This window comes from Maniola hyperantus, chromosome 12 (assembly GCF_902806685.2).
Source record: "Maniola hyperantus chromosome 12, iAphHyp1.2, whole genome shotgun sequence".
Classification (NCBI taxonomy): domain Eukaryota; kingdom Metazoa; phylum Arthropoda; class Insecta; order Lepidoptera; family Nymphalidae; genus Maniola; species Maniola hyperantus.
Window position 1 is genome coordinate 15,125,351 of NC_048547.1, and position 26,346 is coordinate 15,151,696.

Below are 26,346 nucleotides of genomic sequence, written 5' to 3' on the forward strand. Positions count from 1 at the left end.
TTTGTATAGTCACTGTTGATAATTCTTCATAAGTGAGCGTTGAGTCCCCAATGACACGCTTTAAGTGAAATTTCGTGGATTTGACTCCCGCTTCCCATAATCCACCGAAATTTGGTGCGTGTGCAGGAATGAAATGCCATGTAACTCTGTTATTATTCAACCAATTTCTTATGTCTACTGCAACTGATGATTGTTCTGCTATAATCATTGTATGTAGGTCTTTAGATGCTCTAACAAAATTTCCCCCATTATCGCTCCAAATTTGACTGCAATGCCCGCGACGAGCGACAAATCTTTTAAATCCGGCAATGAAACTTTCCGATGTCATATCGCTGATGATTTCTAAATGTATGGCCTTGGTTGCCATGCATACAAATAGACAAATGTAACCTTTGTAGGACCGATTACCTCGACCCTTGGATACTCTGATATTTAGTGGACCAGCAAAATCAACACCACTATGAAGAAATGGTCGAGTGGGTGTTACACGAGAAGATGGTAGTTGCCCCATTAATTGATTTCTTGTATGAGCTGCATGGCGCACACACGTGACACACCTTCGAACATGAAATTTGACTGAGGTTTTTGCTGAAATTATCCAGTACTTCGACCTTAAATAATTTAACATTAAAGCTGGGCCACCGTGTAACGTTTTTATGTGAGCATCACCGATAAGCAGCTGAGTAAAGTGACTCTTTTTAGGAATAATAATGGGGTGCTTCATATGTTCACTGACAGTTGAATGTTGAATTCTACCGCCGACTTTAAGGATACCGTTTTGATCAATGAATGGATTTAATGCTTTTAATTTACTTTTGCTATTCACATTTCCTGTCTTCGATAGCTTTTCAAAATCTTGCCTAAATTCTTTTCTTTGACAATGCTTTATACATATATTTAATGCTTCATCTAGTTCCCGACTGGTTAAATATACGTTGGATTTCTTTTTTCTCCTGCTGTTTTTCTTAAGTTTAAGAATCTTCTGCAATATGCAATTACTCTTATCAATTTTTGTAGTGATGAAAACTTTGTCCAAATTTCATCCTCATCTATACTTGTCACCAAATGTGCTTTTATTGCCCTTTTCTCTAGATCGGTGCTAATGTCTCTTGGTTTGGAGTATTCAATTATTTGAGTCTTTAACAAGGATGGGCCTTCCTTCCACAGTTTACTGTGTGCTAGCTCGGTTGGAATCATTCCCCTTGAGGCTATATCTGCTGGATTTTGTGATGTTGGAATATGAGCCCACTGAGTGTTGTCCAAAATGGACAAGATTTCCGATACTCTATTTCCAACAAATGTATTCCAGCGGCTGGGGTGACTGCCAAGCCATGAGAGTACTACGGTTGAATCTGTCCAAGCGTGAAGCTGTAGTTTAGGGATGATCAAGACCTCTGAAACTTCTCTTATCAATTTAGCTAGAAGAACTGCTCCACAAAGCTCCAAACGCGGGACTGAGACTTGCTTTACAGGCGCCACCTTCGTTCTTGCGGCGATTAAACTAGTCTTAACATTACCTTCTTTGTCAACTACTCTGAGATACACGACAGCTGCATAAGCAATCGTTGATGCATCACAAAACCCATGAATTTCTACAGACATATCGGATGATTTCGTCCAAATCCATCTAGGAAATTGAACTTCGCTAATTTGTAATAAATTCTCACGGTAAGTTGTCCAAGTTTTTAGTAGCTTGTTTGGCAATTCTTCGTCCCATTCAATTCCAGATAACCATAAAGTCTGAATAAATGTCTTTGCCTCGATTATCACAGGAGCTACCCAACCTAAAGGATCGAAGAGCCGAGAAATGTCTGAAATTACCTTGCGTTTGGTAACAGGGGTTTGCAAAGGGGGAAGTTGAACGGAGTACTTAAATGCATCATGAGTTCTGTTCCATGTCAATCCTAAAATCTTTAATATTTCATCTGTTTTAATGTCTACTTCCTTATCTTCGATTTTCCCTGCCATTATCTTTTTAGCTAAAGTTTCATCATTTGTGACCCATTTCTGTAACTGAAAGCCACCTTTAGCCATTAGCCGTGTCATTTCTTTATATAGTTGAATACCTTCTTCCACTGTTTCACACCCTGTCATTAGATCATCCACGTAATAATCTGACTTCGTTTTAACAGATGCTGTAGGATAATTTGCTCCTTCATCAATTGCCAGCTGTTGCAGCGTCTTTACAGCTAGATACGGAGCTGCAGCTGTTCCAAACGTAACTCTTACTAACTTGTAATCTTCAATTTCAGATTGTGGATTGTCACGCCAAACTATTCTTTGAAAATTTGTGTCTTCTTCTGCAATCTTAACTTGTCTATACATTTTCACTAAATCTGCTATAAGGCAGATAGGATGACATCGCCACCTCATTATAATATGTCTCAGATCTGGTTGTAACTTTGGACCCACCATTAATGAATCATTAAGAGATACGTTGTTGGCGTATTTACACGACGCATCGAACACTATTCTGACCTTGGTAGTACTTTTATCTTCTCGTATCACTGCATGGTGCGGTAGATAAACAGCCTCTGCATCTTTTGGGTCTTCATCATGCTGAACACGTATCATGTGATCAAGATCCAAGTATTCGTGAATTACTTCCGAATATTTAGTTTTTACTTCGGGATTTTTCTCAAACTTTCTTTCCAACATTTGAAAACGTTTAATGGCAATGTCTCTGGAGTTCCCATATTTGCATTGCGGATCCTCATCTCGAAAAGGTAGTCGTACAATGTACCGACCGTCTTTGTCTCTTTTAGTACTTCTTTCGTAAAATTGTTCACATGTTTCTTCTTCCGGAGTTAAAATATTCTTCTTAAAAAAAGAATGTTCTGTTTCAAGTTCCCAAAATTTTTTAAGCACGTCGTTTTCATCCATGTGCGTAGTGACCGTGATATGATGACAGCTAATTGAATTACCTCGTGAATCAGTTTGCCCTGAGAGGATCCATCCAAATGCAGTATTCTGAGCTATAGGTGCACCTGGTGGACCTCTGATCAATCCTTCTCTAATGACTTGGGCATAAACTTCTGCACCCAGCAAAACATCTATTTTGTTCGGAGTATGGAACTCTGGATCTGCTAGGAAAACGTCTTTAATTTCTATCCACTTCTTTGAGGAGATCTTTTCAGATGGAAGAAGTGATGTAATTGTCTTTAATATGTGAGCTTTAATTTGTATAGTGAATGTTGGGTCATGAATAGAATGAATAGTTAATTGAACCATATTCTGAGAACACGCGCTTTGATTTCCTCCTAATCCCATGACTTCACTTCGAGCAGGTACCTTCTTAAGACCGAGCAACTGGACTGTAGCTTCTGTAATAAATGATGATGTAGATCCTTGATCTAATAACACTCTAATCATTTGGGAATTTCCATTGCTTGCATCCGCTTTCACTATTGCTGTCGCAAGCAAAACCTGGCCGGGCCTTGAAAAATCTCCTTCTGTGGACAAATGGCTAGTTATTTTTGCCGGGGTTCCCTCATTTGATGGTGACAGTTCCTGTGTTGAAGATAATTCACTACTTGTTATCACTGTATTATCAGTAGAATTACTATTAACAGATTTAGGTATTTCCCTATGTATTAAAGAATGATGTTTTCGGTGACAGATCTGACACGACGTAGTTTGTCTACAAAACTTAATGCTGTGCGTGCCCAAACAATTGAAACATGATCGATTTGATTGGATAAAATTATACCTAGAGTCTGGCGACTCATTCATAAATAATTTACAATTTATTATTCTATGTGTGCCATTACAAAACTGACATGAGACCATTGGTACTGAACTTTGACTCTCAATAGCATGAAGAACCTTTGGTTTACTGTAAGTAGATTGCTTGCGAGTTGATGCTTCATCTATATATTCTAGAGCTCGATATCGACCTTCAAGAAAATCTTTAAATTCTTTAAAGCTTGGCAACTCAGAGGATGAATTCATTGTACTTAACTCCCACTGCTTTCGTGTTTCACTATCTAACTTTGAACTGGTTAAGAAAATCACTAGGATGTCCCACGAGGTTACATCAACCCCTAGGTTCTTTAGTGCATTTAGACTATCTACTGTCGTGTCCAAAATGTTCTTTATGCCATTAGCAGACTCCACTGACATACAATTTTGATTGATGAGTCTTTTCAACCAGCAATTTGCTAAAAACTTCTTATTGTCATATCTGTTTTGTAAAAGTGTCCAACATTGTTCGTAATTGTCTCCTGAAATGTTAATATGCCTGAGAAGTTGTTCGGCTTCACCAGACAACTGACCTTTTAAATAGTGTAATTTTTGGACATTGTCCAATGACTCATTCTTGTGGACCACTGATATGAAAAGATCTTTGAACGATGTCCATGAAGTGTAGTCACCGGAAAAAATAGGTATGGTAATCTTCGGCAACTTGACATTACCACTTGTGCTACTATCTGATTCATGAGAGACTTTTGACACCTCTTTTGTTTTGACCAAAGCACCTTTTAACTCGGCTTTATAATCCGTGTACATTTCTTCAGTAATGTAACGATAATCGTCAGTAAAATATCTTGCCTTAAGATCTGATTTAGGAGCAGCAACTATTTCTTTGTGCCGCTCAACAAAATCAGACCACAAGGACTCTAAAGACTCTAGTCGTGTTTCAATGTATACCCAAGTTAAACGGTCCTTCGGAGACTTTTTAAAGTTTTTGAAAGCTTTTTCTATACTAGCATTAACATCGCATTGAAGATTAAATAATGCGTCCATTGTGACGGATTACTTAATGACTAAGTGTAATTACAACAATATTATCATGCAACTAGTTCGGCATCATTGATGGTTATGATAATTTACAAAAACTCAATAAGGAACTATTTTCAATCTCAAAGAATTAAGTTGAGTAGGTAATTATTTGAACCTCGCCTTACACTTTACAACAGTTAATGTTATACTAATGTTTAAAACTAAAATTTATATTAAACATACAGAAAGTTGAACTATGTTAAAGTTTAATTTGAACTTCTTGAGTTTGTTTGAAAATACTTTTAAACTTAAGTCAAACTTGTCAAGATTGAATGTCACCCTACCTCACTTGAACTCCTAACATTCACTTTTCACTTTGCAAACAACATAAAAGTACTCACAGCTATTCTTGATACCTTGCAACCTCTTATTGACTTCACCTGCAATGCTGGTGCTACTTTTTCTTCATAACTTTGAGCAGCTTGGTTGAAACTTGAGAGCTAGTTTGCCCATCTCACTTTGCACAACTTTGGCGTTACCGCCCACCAAAACTGCATGACTCCATGCATGCATGTACTCTGTGACTCCTTCTATAACTCTTTATACTCGTTAGGGCCGTGTAGATTTGTCTCCGCCGAATGAGACGCCCGCATGAAACTGGCCTATATGATAATACTTAAGTATTTCGGACTACATCAGCACAAAAATCCGGTTCGAAGGACCACAATGTTTACTATTATAACAAAAACCCGGGGAGAAAGTATTAATCTTTAATTTGCTCATAAACTTTCTAACAACACCTTTTAACAAAACTTTTTATCTATATAGAAACAAAAACGTCTTTGACATTACATTCACAGAATATATTATTCGGACGGCGCTGCCTACTGTGGTAGCGGGTAACTTTGGTATAATTTGCTGAATCTCATTTCAACACAGACATTGGATAAAATTTTAAAAGCTTTTTCTTGTTCAAGTATATTTTCCTATATTCAGTCGAATCATAATCTTTAAACAAGTATACAGCTCTTAGTTTCTTACTCCTTTTGAGCTTCAGTATTTCTAATAACGCCGTTTTGTCAAAAACATCGCTGTTATAGGTTACCTTTATAACACGTTTATATAAAAAACTGTCACATTAAGAAATCAAACATGATTGTGTAAATTCAACTCCGAGTCTGCTTTGTGAAGCTCATTCATTTCTCACGCTCGCAGCCGAGAGAGAATTTAATTTCCAGAGCGTGTTGTTTTTATTATTCTAACATGCAGTAGTACGGTAGTAGCACGTCGTAACTTGTGCACTCCCCCTTGTCGTGCAGTACCTCTATAACGACGCGCGACGGCCGGAGCTCTCGGCGCAGTTGTTGCGTCAATTCTTCTACTCGTAAACTTTGCTGTACTAAAACATAAATTTTTTTTTTTTTTTTTTTTTTTTCCTTATTGTTGAGTGCCAATTAGCTACTCAATTATATTACGATCTAGCCTAATGTATGACTAATAAGTAATTTTATTTTAACCTAAACTTATAAATTATCTTATATACTAAGAAATTGTCCACTGACGCATCTTAGTCTTTCTTGATTTGAGATATGACACTTTGTTCACGTGTTCTTTCAGCACTTACACTATGTACACTATCACTAATCACTATACACTAACTCAAAAGGTTTGGTCCTTTTTAGTCTTCTCACTGTCTCCGTTACGTCAAGCAGCTGGATTGCTTCAACGTTAACGTGGTGGTGAAGCCTATAGTCGTGGGCTTTGGCAGATTTGGTGATAACTTTATGGACGTATTCAATTTGAAGGTCCCTATGAATATCATCATTTCTGATGTACCAGGGTGCATTTACAATATTCCTGAGTACTTTGTTTTGGAACCGTTGGATGATTTGGATGTTACTTTTTTTGGTACAGCCCCACAGCTGTATGCCATAAGTCCAAATGGGCATCAGGACTTGTCTGTACAAAAGAATCTTGTTGTGTATTGACAGCGAGGAATATCTACCAAGTAGCCAATACATCTGTTTATACTTTATATCAAGTTCTTTCCTTTTTTTCTTGACATGAGCTTTCCAGCGCAACTTCACATCAAGTGTCATACCAAGGTATTTAGCTGTATCCACGTAGGAGATTTTTTGGTCGTTTATGAAGACAGCGTGATACTTTTTTGTTTTATTTGTGAAATCTATATGAACTGACTTTGATTCATTTAGCTTTATTCTCCACTTTTTAGTCCATTTATAGACTTTATTTAGCGCTATTTGTACGTTACCCACTGCCTCTTCATGTGTGCCTCCTACGGCCATAATGGCAGTATCATCAGCAAAAGTGGCAATCGTATTGTTTTCAAGGTCTGGAATATCGCAGGTATATAATAGGTACAGGACCGGCCCTAAAACACTCCCTTGCGGAACTCCAGCTTTTATACATTTAAGCTCAGAGTAGGCATCTTCTTGTCTTACTCTAAATGCTCTATCTGTTATGTATGATTCCAGGATATCTGCGAATGATTTGGGTAGCTCGTTTCTAATTTTATGAATAAGACCTTCATGCCAAACTTTATCAAAAGCCTTTTCAATATCAAGAAATACCGTGGAACAAACTTTCTTTTCTTCAATTGTTTTTTCTATGGTGTTAACAATTCTATGTACTTGATCAATAGTTGAATGTTTCTCTCTGAATCCAAACTGATGATCTGGTATCAGGTTTTTGTTTTCTAATATTGGTTTCATCCTCTTCAGTAGGAGCTTTTCAAATAGTTTTGACATAATAGGCAACAAAGAGATAGGCCTATATGATGTTGCTTCATGAGGTGGTTTTCCTGGCTTAGCTATCATAATGACCTCGGCCACTTTCCACACATTAGGCACGTACCTGAGCCTAAATGCAGCGTTTATTATTGTGGTGAGCTTAACTATGGCTTTCCTTGGAAGGTTTAATAAAATTTCTCTCGTAATTAAATCATATCCAGGAGCTTTCTTGGGACCCAATTTGAGCTTTATTTCTCTACATATTTCTTTGGGTGTCACTAGTTTGATGTCTACATCTTCCTTGATTTCCCTAGTAGAGTCTTTATCAATTTCTTCTCCTTCGTATGGCTGAAATATATTCTCTAAGTGTTCTGCAAATCGTTTAGCCTTTTGGTCGTTATTTATCGCCCACTCATTGTTTTCTTTTTTGATTGGGGGAATATGCATTAGTGACTTGTCCATATTCTTTGTCGCTTTCCAGAGTGAATAATTGGTGCTCCGGTCATTTGTCAAATTTTGAAGGTAATTGTCCATAGTTATTTGTTCATACTTTTTGATTTCGCGCTTGATTTTTTTTGTAAGTTTATTCAATATTCTTTTATCTAATGGAGATCTAGTCTGATGCCATCTATTTCTTGCCCTTCTCTTTTCAGTTATTAGGTTTAATATATGTTTCGGATACACTGTACTTTTAGGTATATTTTTATATTGTGATGGAGTATTTTTCCAGGCCGCCTGTTGTATGTCTACAACAAATTGATTGACCTCTTCATTTAGTTGTCCTGGACATTTTAATGGTACTTTTAGATTAATGCTGTAATTCAGTTCTTGTTTAAAGCCTTCCCAGTCCGTCTTTTTACTTGCTAAGGTCGGAGTAGATTCTTTAAATAAGATTGTTTCGCTTAGTGTAAGTAATATTGGAGAATGATCAGAGCTCATGTCATGTCGTTCTTCAATTCTAAGATATTTAGGTGATATATTTTTGTAGATAAAGAAGTCTATTAGGTCTGGAGTTTTACCAGGGTCAGTCGGCCAGTATGTTGGTTTTCCAGTGCTAGCTACATTACATTTCAGTTGCTTAATTGCTTCTAGTAGTTCTTTTCCTTTAGTCGTAGTTAATCTAGATCCCCAATAGGTATTTTTAGCGTTGAAGTCACCTCCTACGATAAACTTATTTCCATATTGTTCTAGAAAACTAACATATTTATCTTTTTTTACTGAGTGCCTTGGCGGACAATATATAGCTACTACTATAATTGGATACAGCTTTGTTTGTACGTGTATGGCCACAGCTTGAATTTCTTGTTCTTCATATTTGCTTTCCTGGAAGTGGTAGAGATTTTCTTTGATAATTACAGCACTGCCACCCCTAGCTGTATTATTAGGATGTAACGCATGGTAGACTTTATATCCTTTAAATCTAACGAATGACTCTTTAGTGAAGTGTGTCTCGGATATCAGACACACGTCAATATTTTCCATATTCAGGACTACTTCTAGCTCGTGCTTATGTTGGAGTAGTCCGTTAGAGTTCCAAGCCATAATTTTGAGGATATTATTATTCATTATTTCGATTTAATTGTAGCTTTTTTGGTGCTATCTTCAAGTTTTTTTAGTCGCTCATCAAAGGAAGACATGTATTTTAAAATTGAATCTAGTTTACTTTCAAGATTGTTATCTGTCTGTATGTTAGATTTAGCTGCAACAGTTTGAGCATATGTCATTTTATTTGACGTAGTATTTTTTGGAATCTCTTGTTTTTTGGTAATATTATCATTAGTTCCTAGTTTTCCTCTACTTGCTGCGGATTCTTGTTGCTGTCTATATGGTGCTGATGACTTTTTAGTATTATTTTTTCTTATGCTTTGCATTTCTTTGGCTATCATACACCCCCTATAATTTGCTGGGTGTGATCCACCGCAATGCACACACTTTGGTTTCTCATCTGCTGGTTTTTTGCAGTCTTTAGTGAGGTGTTTTCCGGTGCATTTTACACACCGTGGTTCCCGAGAGCAGTATTTTTGTGTGTGTCCATAAGATTGACACCTTTTACATTGAGGTACTAACTTCGATGTTTTTAGGGGTTGTATTTCTACCTTGCATCCTAGGATAGACTTAATATTGTGGATCTTGTTGATATCCTCATCGTGATTAAACGTAAGCATAAACATATTGAGTGGCTCCTTGCTCTGCCATCTTAATTTGTTTGCCACGTCTTCTATTTTAAATCCTTTATTTGTGAGGTCTTCCATTATTCTACTCGGTTGGCATGTATAATGCAATTTTTTTGCCATAACTCTTATTGGCCTTTCCTGCTTATTCTCGTAGGAATGCCAAATACAATTATTTTGGGTTAAGAGCTTACTAATAGTTTTATAAGCGTCTTCATTTTTTGTATTAATTTTAACTGTCTCCTTACCCATCATCTTCACGGTGAATGAGTCCTCAGATGAGTTGTCACTCGGCAGACTTGCAGTTATTAAATCGTAAAACGATTGATAGTCTATCACAGCCGATACGATAATGGGGGGCGGCTGAGGCATTTTTTTAGGTTTCCTTCCTTCATGTTTATTTTCAGTATCAGATTCCTGAGTCTGAATGGGAGACGTGTTCAACTTCCTTTTTTTCCTGCCTTTTACTCTAATCCATTCAGTTTCTTTAGCGAGCTCTTCCTCATCAGTACAGTAATCAACCGGTTCAGTTGAGCTCTTTTGAGTAGAGCCAATATGCTCGGAATATCTAGTTGATTTCGATCCTGACAGGGCTTCAATTTGCCTTTGCAGCTCTAAAATCTGCTCATTCATGGTTTTTATACTGAGCTGAAGGTTTTCATTTTCCAGCTTTTTTTCCTTTAGTGCTTTATAAATATTCACGTTCTCTTCTGACACTTGGGTGAGTTTCGTATATAGGAATCGCTCAGTATCCGTAGTTAATTTAACTTTTTGATGCTCGCCCATTGTTGCAGTATACAACTAGTATAGCTGCAATACAATATTTTAATTTAAAATAATATGTATTTCACAGTCCGAATCGCGGTAACTGGGTCATTATGACGCACGCGGTACGTCCGGCGCGGCACGCGGGCCGAGTCAGCGATTTTACGTTTTAGCACAATACGCGGTTGTTATTGACAGAGATTGAACACTGACTGAACTTCAACTGATTCAACTCCGAGTCTGCTTTGTGAAGCTCATTCATTTCTCACGCTCGCCGCCGAGAGAGAATTTAATTTCCAGAGCGTGTTGTTTTTATTATTCTAACATGCAGTAGTACGGTAGTAGCACGTCGTAACTTGTGCACTCCCCCTTGTCGTGCAGTACCTCTATAACGACGCGCGACGGCCGGAGCTCACGGCGCAGTTGTTGCGTCAATTCTTCTACTCGTAAACTTTGCTGTACTAAAACATAAATAAACTACTAGCGGTATGCATTGTGTTAACTTCTAGTGGTAGAACGAACGACGTTTGTATCTGTTCGCTGTTGACGCCGCGCCGCGCATAGACACAAGTTACACGACAGGTTGTATTACGATGTTCTATATTCAGAGTTTTTTGGTGTCCAATAACGTTGCCTATTAGAGTTAGCTGTATATGCGGAGGGATCTGGAAGCCCAACGAATAAATACCCCAGGAGAACTACCAGTATGTGTTTAATAGAAAGAGTTACGACCCTCAACAATGAGAAATTCGATTGTAAAGAAGAAATAAATATTTTAATTTCCTTATAAGTTATAAATATTAAAATACCTCCCGAAGCAAACGCCGACGGTAACGTAGGCGGCACTACACCGAGCCGCGATTATATTGTACACGAGCACAAACAAGCGAAGTGTCGCGCAGGTGTGCAGGTACGACACAACACGACACAACACGCCACGCCACGCAACACTAGCCGTACATCACGTCACAACACATTATGTATGATCCCCATTTATCAGCCGCGACGGGAAGCTGCGCCGAAAATATGCGAACAAAATATCAAAATGATTTCGTCAAATATGTATGAAGAAAATATCACTGTTTTTTTTATAAATGACATCACGGAGATTAAATAAAATATGTTTAGTGTTGGTAAAAATACGTGAGGTTGAAGTTATTACGATTCAGTATAACGATTCCAATCATAACTAAAGAAGTTAGAGGACATGGACAGAAATTTCATAAGTATTATTTTTTTCATTTCTAAATATTTGGATACCTACTGATCCGTCAGGTTGCGCACGTAGAATTCCTGAAAACTCTTTTTAGTGGAGGTGGAGGTAAAAAATGAGTTTGATGTGAAACAACCAGTCCCTTATATGTACGTGTATGACTACCGCCGCGCCGCGGGTTCACGTTGCAGATTGTATTAAAAACATTTATGTTTATAATGTTGATGATATTTTTAAATGAAAAAATTCGAAATAATGCATAGAACCATGACATAATATTTTAAGGGGACTCAGTTCAGTGCTTTCCTCATACAAACGTAGGAGGGAAATTAAAACAATATTCGATATTGTACGCACAAAACTAAGAATTGTATTGATTTATCTCGTCATTATCTAGGTTCATTGATATATAAAACATTGACAAAAATATTGATTTAAAAGTTACGAGGCTCAAAAAATTCCTATTTTAACACTAAATTAATGACAACTTTGGGCGTAAATAAATAAGATTAGGGATATGAAAATTCTAAAACAATTTATCATTAGACGTAGTTTATTTATTCATTAGTTGAAATAACTTCACTTTGCAAACATAAATTCAGCAATTTATTCTCAAAAATACTTTTCCTAAACCCTTTTCGCGCGCTTGATTTCAGTGAAAATCATCGTGCCTCTCAACTTTCTCATACAATGTCAAGTGAAAAGCAAACATGTTCCCCACGTGCGCTGCCAATTTCGGTCAAGCGTCCTGCGTCACCTTAAGAAGACGACATGAGATGCTGGCTAAAATAAATTTTGCACGCTATGCTTGGTAAGATATGTGATTACCTAATTCTTAAGACCCCATGTAAATAATATACATGTACCATGTTCGAGCAAAATAAATGATCATGATTATAAGATCCAGCAAGAAGCTCAGCAATTGCTCTTTTCAAATCATAATAAATCATTATGCTTGTAACAATTCAGTAGCACACCATTTTGTGGACAACTGAGAGCTCAGTCGGTTTTTACCACGCAATTCGTCATCGTGGGATTCATCAAATTATTATTTGTACTAAGTTGTCGATGAAAAAGTGGCGAGAAAGCGTCGTCGCTGATTGTGCGGAGAACTGAACTGTGAAGCTGAGATTACAAATAGCGAAAGGTATTTTGAAATTCCACCGTCCTCTTAAATTAAATGAAACGAAAACCATCGAGGTGCTGAAGGTAAAGCCTTCAATAGAAGCACTCAAACTATCCACAGTTACAGCAGAGAGATGAAATGCTTTCAACGCGAAATGATACATTCAATTATGAAACAATTTGTTTGAGGAATGAAACGGTTTTAAAGCACACTAAGAGGTGTCAGCGGAGGGAGGGTGCTTAAATAAACAAGCGCCGAGGCGCGAGGGGCGCTTTAATTCACAAGTTTTAAATACCAACCGCAAGCTGCCAACTTAGTACTATTTATTATTCTGTGCCAACAGGCACTCGGGAATTTTTGGAAATGGCCAGCTTAAATCGAGCGAGCAGATTTGGAGTAAAACCTCCATAGGAAATTTATAACGGGAAAAATGTGGTTAACCACAGATAACGTTTGATGATTGTAGGCTTATGTTACGGTAATATATGTATAGACTAGCTGCTGCCCGCGGCTTCGCCCGCGTGGCCTACAGGAAACAAATGGCATTTTTTCGATCGACTTCAAAAAAAGGAGGAGGTTCTCAATTCGTCGGAATCTTTTTTTTTTTTTTTATGTATGTTCCCCGATTACTCGATGACGCCTGGACCGATTTTGAAAATTCTTTTTTTGTTTGAAAGGGTATACTTCAAAGTTGGTCCCATTTAAATTTGGTGAAGATCTGATGAACATCTTCGAAGATAGATACTGGAACTCCTCAACGGATAAGAGTAGGTAAATTGCTCGCGATCAGTGTAATAGCTTAGTAAACAGTAGATTTTTAACCAGTCATAGCATAATTCCATGGGGCCACTAAAAATTGTGAAATAATTTTTTTTTACAAAAAAAATAAAAACGGTGCCAATGAGGTGCCATTGAGGAGTCTCATAAAAATATGAAGTCTAGACGATTCGCGCAGCTAAAGCTAATTGGCACCGGCACCAAAAAGTATTATTATGGAACTATATTAACTCTTGTATACATAATATATTCGGTAATAAATTAAATTATTTTTAAATTTTTAGTGTTTGTGTATCGAAGTCGGTTTTTATTTTTTTGTAAAATAAATTTATTTTCAGAAACAAACATTATAACATCAGGACACGCACTCTGAACAGCACCGAATAACACATATAAACTTCCAACCCCCATTTCACTCCTTTAGGGGGGGGATTTTCTCATAGTCGTTTCTTAGCTGACACCTAACCTCAAGAAAAAACCTACTTTCCAAATTTCAAGTCAATTATAATATCAATAATTAAAACTTTCTCATACAAACTTACATCCCCTATTTTACCACCCTTATTGGCAAATTTTCCAAAAATCCTGAAACACGTATTTCTTCATTTGTGACCGAAAACCCAAATACCAATTTTCATGCAAATAACTTGAAAAATGACCGACATTCATACAAACTTCCATCCCCCATTTAACCCACTTAGGGGTGGAATTTCGAAAAATCCTTTCTTAGTGGATACCTACTTTTCACAAAGAATAGACCCTCCAAATTTCATGTCTTAAGGACCAGCGGTTTAGGCTGTGCGTTGATATCTATGTCAGTCAGTCAGGACTTCGAATTTTATATATTTATATATATGTATATAGATAGATAGATAACATTACCGTGCTTGTGTCGTGGTTCAACGACACATTACTATGTAAGTTGCGATAGCCTGCATAATGTCACTGGAGCTGCAATAGCCCAATAGCCCAGTGGTTAGGACGTCCGCCTCCTAACCAGAGGTCGGGGGTTCGATCCCCGGCACGCACCTCTAACTTTTTGGAGTTATGTCGTTTTCAAATTCAAATAAAATAATTAAATATCACTCGCTTTGATGGTAAAGGGAAACATCGTGAGGAAACCTGCATACCTCAGAGGTCAAAGGTGTGTAAAGTCTAATCCGCACTTGGCTAGTGGGAAACTATTACCATAACCCTTCTCAATCAGAGAGGCGACCGGAGACCCGTGCTCTGTAGTGAGCTGGCGATGATCATGATGATGATGAAGATTGTGTAAGTAGCGGGTACATATTATACTATGATCAGCTGCTGCGAGAGAGGTTCAAGCTATCTCAGGCAGTATCGCGCTACCAGCTGCCTTGTTCTCTTCATGATTACACATGGCTAAGCACTTTTAAAGGATTTCTGAATATTCTAATCCAAGTTATTCATATCTAATCACAAAAACCTATTTTATCTAATGTATCTATCCTGAGTCAAATAATTCTACATTAGGAGTTAGGACATCTCCATCAAACTTCATTCTAGTAGAGTTGTCGTCAAGTTCGACAACACAGTGTGAGGCACGTTCCGTGCGGGGAACTAAAGGTTGACTGACGAACCAATCGCGCGTCGATACACATACCATCGTGCCTCACTTTGTACCACCCGATACAACGACAAATCCCCCACTGCGCAAGTTCAACTCAGACTTGTATTTCCCGAGGCCAACCAACCTTTTCCACAAACTCTAAAATACACGGCTGGCCCTTTTCGTACAATGGTTTTTATATGATGAAGAGTATCCCCTAGGGTAAATACTCATTGCTGCAGCTTTCAACGAATCTGCTTGATATAGAAAGAAAGAAAGAAGAAAGAAAAACGTTTATTTTTTAAGGCTGTACCACACATTACCATTATTAGGTTAGGTTATCCCGGCGCCTCTTATACTTGAGTAGTAAAGTCAAAAGACCTCAAGTAGAAGAAGCGCCGGAATAAACCATGTCATGTGTGGCACAACCCGAAAAAAAAGGTCCCTACTCAGCATAAATGCCATATGTCTTGCACAAGTACAAAAACATACAGCGCTGGTTTTCAGTAGGAACCCTAATTCGGGTGGCGCCACGGAATTATTTCAATTGTACTTATCTAATCTATCTATTCTATATGTTAATAATATATACAAATTCACACATATTATACTTACTTATATATATATATACATATATATAATTGGACACATCTATGCACATGTATAAGGTATGGCTATGATGTATATGTGTATGGTATGAATAAATCTTGTTACAAAAAGGAGTACTCCGCCACATGATCCTGAAATTCTACCTGTTTATCCAAAAGGAATTTTTTCAATTTAGTTTTGAATGAAAATTTACTTTTTAAATTCCTTATTGGAGGGGGGATATTATTCCAACATTTAGTGGCGGAGTACGTAAATGAACCTCTAAATGCGGCAGTGCGATGGAATGGAATACGAAGTTGATGGCGACAGCTTCGCAAACGGTCAGATTCACCATCGCCTACCCAATGAAGTTTATCGGCTAGGTACGTAGGCTTATTCAGTTTAACCACACCAAAAAGTAAACCAGCAAGATGTAACTTCCTCCTTGATCTCATCTTCAACAACTTATGATTGTTCAGAAAAGGGGTAATATGACTGCGCGGAGGAACCTCAAAACTGAAACGTGCACATGCGTTCTGCACACGTTGAACGAGACGTTTTGTTCTGCATAACAACCGTGGCCCATATATAGTGTCTGCATAGCTCAGCTTTGAAAGCACCAGAGCCTCTACCAACTGGATACGCAGTTCTTGAGAAAGATAGTTACGAACTTTGTAAAGTATCTTCAGTCGATAGAAGCAATTGCGAACTTTCTCGGCTATATGATTTTCAAATCTCAGGTCTGAGTCCATAAGCAGGCCCAAATTACGCGCCTGAAAAACTCTCTCCAAAGCTTCACCTTTTATATTTATATTAGCACTACTGACGTCGATTTTATCTCGCTGTTTCTTAGTTCCAAACAATATAAACTTAGACTTTACGGGATTAAGGACAAGTGAGTTAGAATCTGACCATTCCGCAATGCGATTAAGGTCATCGTTGATTAGATTTACTGCAGTTTGGAACTCCTCTGGTTTAAATGCATAATATAGCTGCAAGTCATCTGCATATATATGATATTTACAACTTTTAATTTGCTGGATGATATCAGCACTGTATAGAATGAAAAGAAGCGGACCTAACACAGAACCCTGCGGAACACCCCTAGGAACAGGGGCGATCGCTGAGCTGCACTTTCTGCCATCCTCATGTACTATCTCTACGAATTGTGTCCGGTTAGAAAGGTAGCTATCGAACCATTTGACAGCATCAATACGAAATCCGTAATAAGATAGTTTAGATAACAATAGTGCAATATTGATGCTGTCAAAAGCCCGAGAAAAATCGAGGAGTACCAGCAATGTACACATCCCAGAATCCTGCGCTGTTAGTATGTTATCCGTAACATCCAAAAGTGCTGTCACGGTACTACGACCTGCCCTAAATCCGGACTGATATTCAGGCAATATCTGATTTTTTTCAAGATAGGCTGACACTTGTGAATATACAGTTTTTTCTAATATTTTAGAAAAACACGACAAAATGCTAATTGGCCTAAGATCCTTTGGCGAGACAGGATCGGGAATTTTAGGAAGAGGACGGACTAAAGCAACCTTCCATACACTTGGGAAAACAGATGTTACTATTGAAGTATTGATAATTCCTTTTACAGTTTCTAAGCTTTGAGGAAGTGTCATCAAGAGCATGTCGAGGGTTATTTTATCCGTCCCCTCAGCGTTCGAATGTAATTGCTTAATTATTTTTAATATTTCAGTGTTAGTAATAGTTTTAAGTGAAAAAACAGTATCATATAATTTATTGAACTCGAAATATGTAAGTTGTGAGAAAGTTACATTTTTCGACCCAGGAACTTTAAGAAAGTGTGAATTAATTGCCTCCGCATCTGTAAAGTGTGCCGGTAATTGATCTAACTTTTTTGGTAGGACAGTATGCTTTAAGTTTTTCCACAGAACTTTGGGGAGTTTAATTTTACTGTTAATATCATATTTAAAGTACGCGCGTTTTTCATTATGAATAGCTGTAATAACCAATTTCTTATACTGCTTATAAAGTAACTTGTTTGACTCTGATTTATCATTACGCCACTGAGCATGCGCATCGTTCCGTAGGCTCATCATAAATTTTACATTACACGTTAGCCACGGAGTAAAGCGCTCTTTAACTACTATAGCTTTCTTAGGAGCATGTTTATCAAAAATTTCCATCACACATCTGTTAAAAGACGAGACCAAATGATTAACACATCCTGAAGTCAAAAGATCGTCCCAGGGTATAGCACAAAGATCCTCATTGAATCTATCCAAGCAAACGCTCTTTAGCGGCCTGTACACAACATATTTAGATGGAATTTTTCCCTTCTTAACACTCAGTACGCAATCGAGGAAAGCATGATTACTCAAAGAAGCAATTGGTGTCACATTTACATTTTTAACGGGGAGGTTGGTAGAAATGGTATCAATTAAAGTTTCGCTGCTTTCAGTGAAATGTGTAGCAGAAGTAATTATCTGAGTTAATTGTAAATAATTAAAGAAAGCTTCAAGTTTAATCGTTTTTGAGTCAGTTTTGTGTAGTAAATTTACATTGAAATCCCCCATTAAAATGATGTGATCATAATTCGATAGCGCTTGAACACTATCTGTTAGAGCATCTAAGAAAAGATCAGTATTTAGCCACGGGGGTCTATAGGCGGTACCGATGGCAATTTTAAGGGAGTTGATATTTAGACCAATCCAAATTTGCTCAACTGTCTCGTGTTTAGGAAATGCGCAGGCCCTAGTTTTGAGTCCTCTCCTAATGTAAAAAGCAACACCTCCGCCGCGACCTCTACGTACAGTGTCTGGGCGTGGGATGTGCTGAAGCCTATAACCAGGAACAGAAGGCGCTCGACCTTCTTCACCAGCACGCAACCAGGTTTCATTAATCGCCATGACATCAACTTGAAATCTATCCATAGCCAACAAGAATTCATCGTGCCTTGTACCTAGAGAGCCAGCATTGAGAAATCCAATTTTTAAAAATTTGTTAGCTTTGTATTGTATAATAGTATAATATACAGATAAAGAGTTTACAAATAATTATAATATAGTTTACTATTAGGTTAATTGTGATTAATGTAACAATAACTGACAAACACTGTTTATAATAGGTACAGAACAAGTCTAATACTCTACGTGTAATAATATGAATTTTTAACAATATCACTAGCTTTGATTGTATGAGATATATATATAACAACGATTTTAAACCTCTATATTGAATTATCTGTAACATTAGATTACTTAGTGAAAATACATAAAATAACAATTGTCCAATCTTAGTGGCTCCTCCAAAGTATCTCTTAAAACTTAACAAAAAAATACAACGTAAATGATCCGAAATCTGAATCAAATTCCTATTCTTTAAAAAGAATCATTTAAAAAAACTTTTCTTATATCACTTTCAGATCGTATACGATGTACGCGTCCTGTAACAGTCTTTCGTGCATAAATACGCCCTCCCTTGGTCCAGACAAATCTCCAATTTTTACTGCGACTTTCCTCGCGCGCTTTATAGAACAGCTGCCTGTTAGTACGCGTAAGGTGTTCGTTGACATAGAATCGACGAGGCTCTGCGTCAGTTATTATGCCCGATGAATCAGCACCGCGGCGCACAAACATAAGTAGAAAGCACAGAGTACATTGAATATTGGTAGAAAGTTTAAATTGGTTCGCAGTGTTGTGAAGTGAACGCTCAACTCGCGACCGCCGCCACGGAGCACGATCTGCGGTTGAATCTAGTTGAAACTGCTTCATACTGGTTCGATCCGGTTGGATCTCGACGCGCGTTGGCGAGGTATTTGGCACGCGCGAGTTATGGAACTGCTACACCTCTACAGCTGGGCAGAGCTTCCGTGTGGTTTCATCGATCGCTCGTGTTCGTGTTACGCTGCAACAAAGGGTAAGTATTACAATAATTAAAGTTTCATAGCAATCTTTTTATCCCCTTGTTTTGTTTTTGTGTGATAGTTTTATTGTCATTCACCGTTAAAGCAAGTGATATTTTAATTACTTAAAAACGCACATAGCTCCTAAAACTTAGGAGGTAGACGTCCTAACCATTAGACTACCAGGAAAACATCGTGAGGAAACCTGCATGCCTGAGAGTTCTCCATAAGTTCTTATCTAATGTGAAGTCTGCCAATCTGCACTTGGCCAGCGTGGTAGACTATGGCAAAAATCCTTATCATTCTGAGATAAGACCCATGCTCTGTAGTGAGCCGGCGAGGGGTTTATCATTATGATGACAATTATGTTAATTTTGTAACTGACCTGCCATGGCACCACGGCTTCGCCTGTCTGAAGAACGTTTCTTGGTGCTGGTGTATACTTATAGAGATGCACGGGAGCGGCCTGCTGCGTGGCACACACAAACCTGCCTGCATACAAACACTCAAGTGTCTACATCCAGCAGGCTCAAGTTGTACGGATATACAACTCCTGCGAGCCACACTGCGGCTAAATTGTTGTCATGCTGCAGCAGCGATGGTGACGGTGACGGTGATGACGACGTCAGGCAGCTTACCTAGGTAGATATATATAAATTGTTGTCATGCTGCAGCAGCGATGGTGACGGTGACGGTGATGACGACGTCAGGCAGCTTACCTAGGTAGATATATATAAATTGTTGTCATGCTGCAGCAGCGATGGTGACGGTGACGGTGATGACGACGTCAGGCAGCTTACCTAGGTAGATATATATAAATTGTTGTCATGCTGCAGCAGCGATGGTGACGGTGACGGTGATGACGACGTCAGGCAGCTTACCTAGGTAGATATATATAAATTGTTGTCATGCTGCAGCAGCGATGGTGACGGTGACGGTGATGACGATGTGAGGCAGCTTACCTAGGTAGATATATATAAATTGTTGTCATGCTGCAGCAGCGATGGTGACGGTGACGGTGATGACGACGTCAGGCAGCTTACCTAGGTAGATATATATAAATTGTTGTCATGCTGCAGCAGCGATGGTGACGGTGACGGTGATGACGATGTGAGGCAGCTTACCTAGGTAGATATATATAAATTGTTGTCATGCTGCAGCAGCGATGGTGACGGTGACGGTGATGACGACGTCAGGCAGCTTACCTAGGTAGATATATATAAATTGTTGTCATGCTGCAGCAGCGATGGTGACGGTGACGGTGATGACGATGTGAGGCAGCTTACCTAGGTAGATATATATAAATTGTTGTCATGCTGCAGCAGCGATGGTGACGGTGACGGTGATGACGACGTCAGGCAGCTTACCTAGGTAGATATATATAAATTGTTGTCATGCTGCAGCAGCGATGGTGACGGTGACGGTGATGACGATGTGAGGCAGCTTACCTAGGTAGATATATATAAATTGTTGTCATGCTGCAGCAGCGATGGTGACGGTGACGGTGATGACGACGTCAGGCAGCTTACCTAGGTAGATATATATAAATTGTTGTCATGCTGCAGCAGCGATGGTGACGGTGACGGTGATGACGATGTGAGGCAGCTTACCTAGGTAGATATATATAAAATAACAAAATAACACATTTCCAGGAATTTAAGTTGAGACAAGGTACAGGAGGTAGGTATAACACGAGTAGGACGAGTAGGACGAGTAGGACGAGTAGGACGAGTAGGACGAGTAGGACGAGTAGGACGAGTAGGACGAGCAGCTAGACGCTCCGTTCACATTACTCACTCCTATAAACTAAACACTTTCGGCGTCAATTCATGAAGAAAAGTTTGGATTTTTCCATATTCATTTGGTACTTCAGTCAAAAAGTAATTTGCCGGTGAAATAGTGGTCATACTGCAAACTGAGAGTAGCACTATATTCAGTCATTTTTATTTAAAGACTGCATAAAAGGCTAAATCGCTCCCCTGACTCCCGGGCGGCGCCGCGCGCCTGGGCGGGCGGCGCCGCGCGCCGGGGCGGGCGGCGCAGCACGCTGTGAGCTTCACTGAACTCGTACGAATAAATTCTTTTCCGGTCTTTTTTACCACTCACTTGTTATTTCTTGCCGCAAGGAATTTTAAATTTTCTTTACTTTACTACTCCTTTGAAGGGAAGTTTTGTAAAGAAACAAGCTTGAACGAATTCCTTACAAGTTTATAATTTCCCTGCAACATAAGCATCTATAGACTCGCCGACATCTTACTCTCCTACCAACTGCCAACTTGTGTACTTTCTCGTTCTGGGCTTGAGCCTGCTCGACCGAACTTACTTAGTTGTCTTTACGTCAGCTTTCATATTCATAAGTCTTAGGATGTTGTTCGGTAAATTGAAGGTCGAACGCAAATTCAAAATGGGTACCATTCTACAAATATTGATTGTTAATAGGGTATTTAACCCTTTTTTGAAAAGTGTCTTTAATTAAGAATTGGTATACTCCCTGAAGTTGTATAAACTTAAAAATAATTAATTCGATAAAAAAACACGCCCGGTCTAAGCACCCAGGCACGGCGCACGCCCGCAACAAACTCGGGAACTTATTTCAAACAGACAAGAACAATAAGGATTGTGTCGACAGCCGACTTGTTGGAACGTCTGTAGATATGCTTGGAAGTTTAAACTTTTACCTTTTACCATGGGAAAAGTATAATTATGTAGATTTTTTCTCATTGACGTTAAAAATGCACATTTGCGCAGAATGCAGTGCTCGTTCGACGAGGTCATCTAGTCTGTTAAGGTCGGTAAAGTAGTTGCGTGAATGACTTTAGTACACAGGGGCGTCAGGCGGCGTTCAATGATCATCGCTTCACTCTGTGTACGTGACGATCTAATGTTTTACTTTAGCTAACTGTTGATAGCCCATTGATTGAGCCTACTACTGACTTTGGTGATGGATTGCAGAAGATTATGCTCATTTCTAATTCCTTATAGCCCAAGTCCAAGAATGTTCTCATCACGAAAGGACGAGTTTTTAAATCAAACCATATAAAATGTTAAAATTTGATGCACCTATATCATGTAGTCCCGTTGTCCCCGTTTGCCGAATCCCGTTTAACGGGGACAATGATATTTGAATAAAAATTCGCTGGCAATCTCGAACGAATTCTGAACAAAAAGGAGTCCAATATATAATGGACTTCACGCAACATTGGTGGAATCGATTAAAAACATCATATTAGTGACAAAATTCAACAATTTTTTACATGATATAAAATGACCGCTACCATGAAAATCTTAAGGTCAAAATATAGTTTTATTTTAATTTCTAACTGTTTAATATTACTGAATTTAAGAAGGAATATTAATAAATAAATGAAGTCAGCCCCTCATTGACCTCGGCCTAAGCACCGTCCGAGCGCAAGGGTCAGACGCCAGCACCAATTTACGAACAAACTTCCTCCAAATTATTTTATGGTTATGCTCTTTGAATCTATAATTTAATCGCTATTCCTGCTTCTATATTATTAGGGGTTAAAGTATGAAATTGCCGATTTGTACTGAAAAATAAAAATTCGTTTTTTTAAATGTAACATTTATTTAATCAAAATAATTACCATTATTATCTATACATTGCTGCCATCTAATAGGAAGCTCATTTATGCCTTTGCGATAGAATTAGATTCGACTGAACATTTTCCGAGCCATCAATGAGACAGACACACTTTAGCATATTGTGGAAGTATGGATTAAATGTTACAGCACACTATCGTCTGTGTACAAACTGCCCGGGTCCGTTAAGCACAGTATTTAGTGTTCCTGCAGCGTACACTTTCCTGCCGCAGTTATGGTAATGCGCCGTGTCGCAGAGCGGGCGTGCTAGTGCGGCAGGAAGCGCTCCGCATTAGCATAGCGGCTTATGTGCTGCATTGCTGAGCTCACACGAGCAGCGACCAGATGGCCAGCACTTTTGCACTGGGGCACTTTCATTGTAATGAAATTCTACTTTAATAGACTAAAAGAAGGAAAGAAAGGAAAGTTTATTCTAGAAAGTTGCGTCACATTACCTTTGCTACATGCTTCATCTTCAGAGACTCTAGTGTAACCTTCAAGCGCGTGAATCTGTCAATTTAGTATGGACGAACTGTATAGAAGAGATACACAAATTCTCGCCTATACTGTAAGACTATCAAGTATCAACACCACAGCTTATTTACGTTGTTATTACTCAAACAATAAGTACGAGTCGTCTTGTCGTAGAGGTATGTAGTGTACGTAGGTACGTAGCTCGTAGCAGTCGTCGTAGCCGCTATCTCCCGCCGCTACGGAAGTCGTAACCTCGCTACGTTATCAGCGAGTACACACAGCACACACACTACACACACCCGGCTAATGTGTTCCTATAAACATCGTGCAGTATCTCTGCAGTATACAATCTCCAAACAGACCTCTTTGTAGAACGACTTCACCCGAGTGGGGTTTCTTTTTTTAAATCCATTGTTAGAATTTCTCAGAATTATAAAGAGAAAAGAGAAGGTGATCTATGTGGAGCAAACCATACCGTGCTGTACTCATAATATACTGTTGTTGTTGTTGTTGTTGTTGTTGTTGTTGTTGTTGTTGTTGTTGTTGTAACATCGGCATTATTTACGTATTCACAATAAAGAAAGGGCTTGGAAGATTTTGGCCTACCTAGTAGCAGTGGCGTGCACAGAGTTCGAAGCCAGGGTAAGCATTAGTAAGATAGGCCTTAGATACACCTTATATAGACCTACTGAATGGCAGGTCATAAAGAAAAATGGGCACTGGTCATTTCAACTAGGGTAAGCAGTACTTTTATGCCTCTATGAATTGCACGCCACTGCCTAGTAGTCACCACAATAGCACTGGTGGAGTCATCATCACAACAGTCTAGTCACCAGCACACACATTCTAATTCTAATATTATTAAGTCTGTCTGTCTGTCTGTCGGCTAGCTTTTCATGGCCCATCAGCTTAACCAATTTCGACGAAGTTTGTACAAAGATAGTTTGCATCCCGGGGATGGTCGTGGGATACCTTTAGTCCCGGGAAATCAGAAGTTTCTCACGCCTGAATCCACTCCGATGAAGCTAGTTCTATATCCCTAATTTGATATAGAGATCCACGGTGTAGATAGAATTTATTTCTCTCCTCCGTGACAGATGGGTCACGGGTCACGGGTCACGGGTCACGGGTCCTGTGCGTAGGAACATTGTGGACGGAGGTCATGTAAACGTAACAGACACAATTCTGAAGTTTCATTTCACAAAAACGGCAATGTAAACAGATTTGATAGCTAGATAACGCAATAAAAGCGCGGAAAATTAATTAAATGTTATCGCGATATATCCGGCGGGGAGGCCGCTGGGGGAGGTGGAGGGCTCCCCCTCCGAGGGACCGATACTGATTAATTGTAAAACTTCCACCACAGCCGGCTGCAACATGGAAACCGAATTAACGATTTGATACAAATGCACCCGCACGGGTTACACAGCTACCCGCCGCCGCCGTGCGGGGCCGCCGTGCGGGGCCGCCGTGCGGGGCCGTGCACGACAACCGCCCATGAATATGCGAACAGCTGCTTTTTTGTTTCATTGAAAAAGTGGCGGCCGTTTCAGTTCCTAGCTGTTTTAAATTGCTAAATATCTGTTTGTTGTAGCTTTTGTACTGACTCCACCGCAGCTTTTGTACTGACTCCACCGCAGCTTTTGTACTGACTCCACCGCAGCTTTTGTACTGACTCCACCGCAGCTTTTGTACTGACTCCACCGCAGCTTTTGTACTGACTCCACCGCAGCTTTTGTACTGACTCCACCGCAGCTTTTGTACTGACTCCACCGCAGCTTTTGTACTGACTCCACCGCAGCTTTTGTACTGACTCCACCGCAGCTTTTGTACTGACTCCACCGCAGCTTTTGTACTGACTCCACCGCAGCTTTTGTACTGACTCCACCGCAGCTTTTGTACTGACTCCACCGCAGCTTTTGTGTCACAAAAAGAGCGTTATTTACCGTAGTGGGTATTCCTTGTATTTTTGGAAGCTGTTTTTTTATTAGATGTCCTCAGATCAAATCTTGTAAGCTCATGAAAACTCTTGTTTAGTTTTGAATGATAAGATTCTTTCTACATGATTGGGCCGAGACTGTGCGTAACCGAGTTGTTATCTAGTTCATCGGGAATACAAAAACCGAATGTAACGGATGCTATCACTTTGTAATGGGAAAGACTCGTTTACATTTCCTGCTCAAACGAACCAGTAAGAGCTCTAATAAATATCTTCCACTAGCTTATGCGACTACACAAAATTTAAACCCTTATTTTACCCCACTTAGGGCTTGAATTTTCAAAAATCCTTTCTTAACGGTTGTCTAGATCATAATAGCTATCTATCTGCATAGCAAATTTCAGTCCGATACGTCCAGTATTTTGGGCTGCGCGTCGGTCGATCAGTTAGTCAGCCTTTCCTTTTATATGTTTAAGTTAATTAACAAGTATGTAATAAGCCCCTAATTTCAAAGCGCAGAAAAATAAAAAAGATCAGCTTTGCAGTCCTCGGACGAGCGGAGAGCACTCGGCCGAAAGCGGAGAGCACTCGGACGAGCGGAGAGCAGTCGGACGAGCGGAGAGCACTCGGACGAGCGGAGAGCACTCGGACGAGCGGAGAGCACTCGGACGAGCGGAGAGCAGTCGGACGAGCGGAGAGCACTCGGACGAGCGGAGAGCACTCGGACGAGCGGAGAGCAGTCGGACGAGCGGAGAGCACTCGGACGAG